Below are 5,623 nucleotides of genomic sequence, written 5' to 3'. Positions count from 1 at the left end.
AAAATTTAAATTGTCATCATTTACCTACACTCATGTCATTTTAAACCTGTATGACTTTCTTTTTTTTTGAGGAACACACACACACACACACACACACACACACACGCACACAATGACATTTCGAAAAGTTTTTCCCCCCATATATGAAAGTCAATGGGGTCCAAACAAAATGTCTTTTTGTGTTCCACAGAAGAAGAAGTCATACATGACATGACCCAGCTCCAATAAGTAATGAAAACGTTATTTCTGAATGTTTTGTAAAGATTCAAAACATCCTTTTTTTTTGTATTAAGAACGTTTTTTTTTCTTGGTTTATGCGAATGTTAGAGAAAAATTAAATTTTATCATTTTGAAAACGTTATTTTTTAATTTTTTCTTAACGTTCAAAATATCCAGTTTTTTTTTTTAAATATCCAGTTTTACGAACATTTTTTCTTGGTTATGCAAAAATCCTCCAAAAATTCCCCTGGGAACATTGCTTCTACTCATCCATCCTCCACACCACTCATGCTCTCTATGGTCACAAGGTTGCTGGAGCCTATCCCACCATCTCGGTCCACAGGCAGGGGAAACACCCTGGATGGATGGCCAGTCCATCACAGGGCCCACACACACTGACAATTTAGTATCATAAGTTTTACTGCATGTCTTTGAATTATGGTGGAAACCCACATTGACAAAGGAAGAACCTGCAAACTCCATCTCTGCTCTCCTGGCACTCAAACCAGGGACCTTCTTGCTGTGAGGTAACAATGCTACCCACTGAGCCACTAATTTCTTAAAGCTACAGGTATGGATTTCAAATTAACAGAATTTTTTAGAACTAAAACCTGTGTTAAGACATTTTTACAGAGTGTTTGCATTTTTACAGAGTACTAATGCATTAAATATCAATGGAGAGGAAATTGAATGCGTTAAGGAGTTCTGTTTCTTGATTGACCAAACCGGCGACTGTACACCTGAAATAAAGTGTCGAATATCATTAGGACGTAATGCAATGCTAAGCATGCAACAAATCTGGAAGAGTAAAGACATCAATCTTACAACCAAATGTAGACTAGTCAGACAATTGTATTTCCTATGTCAATATACGGATGTGAAAGCTGGACTGTGAAAAAAACAGATCGAAGGAGGATAGACGCCTTTGAGTTATGGTGTTGGAGAAGGCTCTTGAGGATACCATGGACAGCAAGGGTTTCCAATAGAGAGGTCCTGAAGCGTATTAAACCAGAGATGTCATTTGAAGGCAAAATTACAAAACTGCGTCTTACCTTTTTCGGCCATGTGAGGCGAACAGCTTCACTAGAACATGCAATGATGCTTGGCATAATTAGCGGAAAAAGGAAAAGAGGCCGCCAAAAAACACGCTGGCTCGATATCATTAGAAGTGACACAGACTTAGCCCATTGGATCGCCAAGAGTCGGATACGACTGAATGGCTAATCATCATCAATGCATTAAATATTTGAATTACAAAAATAATAGATAAGACTTTACTTTAAAATTGGACTATGTGTCATTATAAGTTTGTTAGTTGGGATGAAGTCAGTGTATATCCAACATGCAGTCATTGTTTATTCCTTATGCATGTCTTGTGACTTCATGTTCTCTTCAATCCATCCAACATCCAACTAAACCATTACAAAAAATATGTTCTTTGTAAATAGTGACAAAGGAAAACTGGCCATCATACACTACATGACTGAGGATCAATACCAGATTTTTAAGTCATTCCGATCACAACAATCAACATGTGTTCTAAAATCTGCTGAAAATATCAAACAAGTTTGATATTCTCCAACTGGATGGAATCATAGTCTGAAGCTAAAAAATTGGAGTCTGTGACCATCATACACTATGTGATTTTCTATGGAATCTGTCAACTCAAATCTGCAGACAGGCTCTGACTTTCGGCAACTAGCGTCAACTTGTCCAGAATGTAAATCGGCAGAAAATCGGGGCAAAAATCGTGTAGTGTATTCCAGGCTTTAGACTTTGACAAATAACACTCTAACAACATTTCATTAAAATTGTTCTCACAATATTTTATGCAAACATTTTAAGAAAATTATGCTAATATTAATACCATCATAAAGACGTTCTGATAATGTTATTCTAAGAACTTTTCTCTCAAAATATGAGAACATTAAGTACAAATAACGTCATACGGATGGTCCAAGAATGTTGTTTTCTCTCAATGTTATAAGAATGTTCATAAAGTAAAAATAACATTCTAAGGATGCTCCATGAATGTTGTACTCATAATGTTTTATGACAGCATTATGAAAACATTCAGCAAATAATAACATAAGGATGTTCCGAGAATGTTATTCTAACACCGTGTCTACACCGGACGCGACAGTTGTCGCGCCGCAACAGCTAAAGTGTAACAGGGCGACAGGGACGAGAGACGTGCGGATCCATTTGCAAAGCTTTATTCATAGAATGGTCAGAAACAGGCAAGGGTCAGACAATGGCAACAGGTATATTAAACACAGTCCGAAACAGCAAGGCAAAGGGTAAATCCAAGATACACATGCAAATGATCAGGAAACAGACAATGCAAGACTTTAACTAGACTATGGAAAATAGAACTAGAAAACTTAAACAAGGACAGGGAACTGGCTCCGTAAAGTAGCTATGCTAAACAGCATAAACGCTAAAACAATACTCGGCAGTTTGAACAGGATCTGAGTGGGTGTTATATAGTGTGTGTGATTGGTTTCAGGTGAACGTGTGATTGGTGAAATGGCTGCTGGGAAATGTAGTCCGGGGTGACATGTGAAAGTCTGGGTAGTGAGAGAGTCTCTAAAATGGAAGAGCGACCTCTGGTGGCAATTGGACGGAAGTCCATGAACCGGATTCATAACATAAAGTCTGTCTACACTGGACGCGACAAAGCAACCGTTAAAAATCATTTGAAATTTGTGTCAGTACGTCATAAATATAACGCGGCAGCAGATTACTGACGGGGATTTGTCGTGTCGCGCCGCACCGCATCCAGTGTAGACAGCATCGCTGATTATAATGGATTGGATTCTATAGAATTTTGTCCCGCTGCGCCGCTCGCGTCCGGTGTAGACACGGTGTAAGAACGTTTTCTCTCAAAGAACATTCATCAAGTACAAATTACATTGTAAGGATGTTCCAAGAAAATTGTACTCAGAACATTTTATGATAACATGAAAACATCCAGCAAATAAAAACACCGTTATTACATTAAGGACATTCTGAGAATGCTATTTCAAGAACGGTTTCTCTCAACATTATGAGAAAATTCATTGAGTACAAATGACGTCATAAGGACGTTCCAATAATTTTGTTCTAAGAACATTATCTCTCAACATTATGAGAACGTAATTAACTATCAATAACATTATAAGAACGTTTGATAAACATTATCGTATGCACATTTAGTCATTTACATTACTTTTAAAGAACATTAGTGGAAGTTATGGGAATGTTCCCTGTTAGCTGGGGTGAGTAAAAGATTACTGATTTTTATTTTTGTGTAAACTATCCCTTTAAACATTAAAATATGTTAATTCATGTCTTTTAAATCACATTCACGTATCACCAAAGCTAAAATGGTCAAATTACCTTCCTTTTGTTGTCAGTTTGCCTTTGTCAGCAAGCTAACAGCTTATCCTACTAGCTCAGCATAGTGCTAACTGTATAAAAAAAGGCTCTTTTGATTAGCTAGAACAACATATAGGCCTACTTTAAGGCTCCAGTGGACATGAATCAGTTTTTATTAAAGACTGAACAGTTCCTGGCAGCATTCTGCCATAAACTCTGAAATAAAAATCCATTTTAGCTCACATCTCAAAGCTGTGTTTAAATGTATAGATTTTAAGAGGTGTTCACTACATGATACAAATGTGGACCATACATTAAATTCCTCTGTAATACCATACCACTTTTTGGAAAGTCTGAGTCAGGCAGGAGAGTGCAAATGTCCACATGCATGTCCAAGGCTTTCATATGTTTTCAATCGCAGGAACATGATTATGTGTCTGACATATCACTGCTCCAGCCTGTGTTTCATTCCCACCTATTTATCAAATATCAGGCCTTGGTAACCTGGTATCCATGACGACTCAATTGTCATGGTGATCGCATCTGTCCAATTAGTTGTGGTTCATTACTGAGGGATCTCAGCCATGGAACTGAAACAGACCTGATTAGAGCTGAGAAAGGAGGGCCAGCGCTCTTCTGTACAGGAGGGAGATGGGTAAGGGTTCTTGAAGCAGAGACCCCCAGGAGACTCACTCCATCAGGGGCAAGAAGAGGTCAACAAGAGGTTCTCAGCTCAATCATAGGCTGTCATCATCTCTGAATGTCACTGTTGTAATCAGTGAAGGCAGCATCAAACCATCCTTACAGAACAGAGTCAGAACAGCCATCTTGTAAATTAATACCCAGCATGCAGCCCCTAAACTTTGCCCTTTGACCCTGAATGCAGGTACATGAGCAAGGGAGGTTTCAGTACACGTCATCAACGATGATGTTCTCTGATTGAAAGTCTCTAGACAGGCTAACCACCACAATAGCTTTACTTCTCGCTCTTTCTCTCTCTCTCTCTCTCTCTCTCTCTCACACGCACACACACACACACACACACACGCAAGCACGCACAGTCTGGTGCACTATCCTTGTAGGGACTCTCCATAGGCGTAATGGTTTTTATACTGAACAAACTGTATTTTCCATCGCCCTACACCAACCCTACACCTAAACCTACCCCTCACAGAAAACTTTTTGCATTTTTTCTCAATCAAAAAAATTTATTTATAAGCTTTTGTACCCATGGGGACCTCAATTAAGGTCCCCACAGTGACACAAGTCCCCATGAGTTGGTTTGTATTCAGGTTTAAGTCCCCACCAGTGTAGAAAAACCTGTACACACACACACACACACACACACACACACAGGTTTGGAACACCTTGAGAGTGAGTAAATTATGACAAATTTAAAATTTTTGGGTGGACTATTAACACTGACCTTATTACGGTACCAGCAACTTTTATCTTCAGTCTACATGTACTAAAAATATTTTCTGTAATTATGCATTTCCAGGGTATAATCCAGGGTTTACATAGATTGGAATTGACAATAAAAAACTGAAATGTGTTATTGTCATTGTACATGTGTGTATGGTGGAAAAACAAAGAAAAAAGTAAATGAGATGGAAACCACCATCACGTTCGTGATAAACTCGTGACAAATCCGCTTTGCAAAATCAATACTGACCGTTCTCAAATTTACACTCATCACCTCTCTGTATGTGAGGGTGTGTTTCAGCTCCCTGTGGTAGAGCTTCAGAAAAAACAATAATAAGCTCTTAAACAAAGGCTGTACTGTAACTGAGTGAAACCTGCTCCTCTGCTCTCTCCAAATGGCTGCCATGCTGTCCATCAAATCCCTGAGTTTACCTAAAGTAAACCCTAACACTCTCACTGTTCTATGTCCTTCTCCCCCGCTGTCTCTGGCAGGTTTTTTCACATTACACTTAATTCCATGTTAATGTCTTTTTGAACCCCAAGTAAAAGAAGATTTTTCGTGACGTTAAGCAACATTTGTGTGTGTGTGTGTGTGTTTGAATATATATATATATATATA

Source organism: Sinocyclocheilus rhinocerous, unplaced genomic scaffold (genome assembly GCF_001515625.1).
Source record: "Sinocyclocheilus rhinocerous isolate Xijiao unplaced genomic scaffold, SAMN03320098_v1.1 scaffold503, whole genome shotgun sequence".
Taxonomy (NCBI): domain Eukaryota; kingdom Metazoa; phylum Chordata; class Actinopteri; order Cypriniformes; family Cyprinidae; genus Sinocyclocheilus; species Sinocyclocheilus rhinocerous.
The sequence above is the reverse complement of the archived record's forward strand: the minus strand, read 5'-3'. Positions refer to the sequence as shown.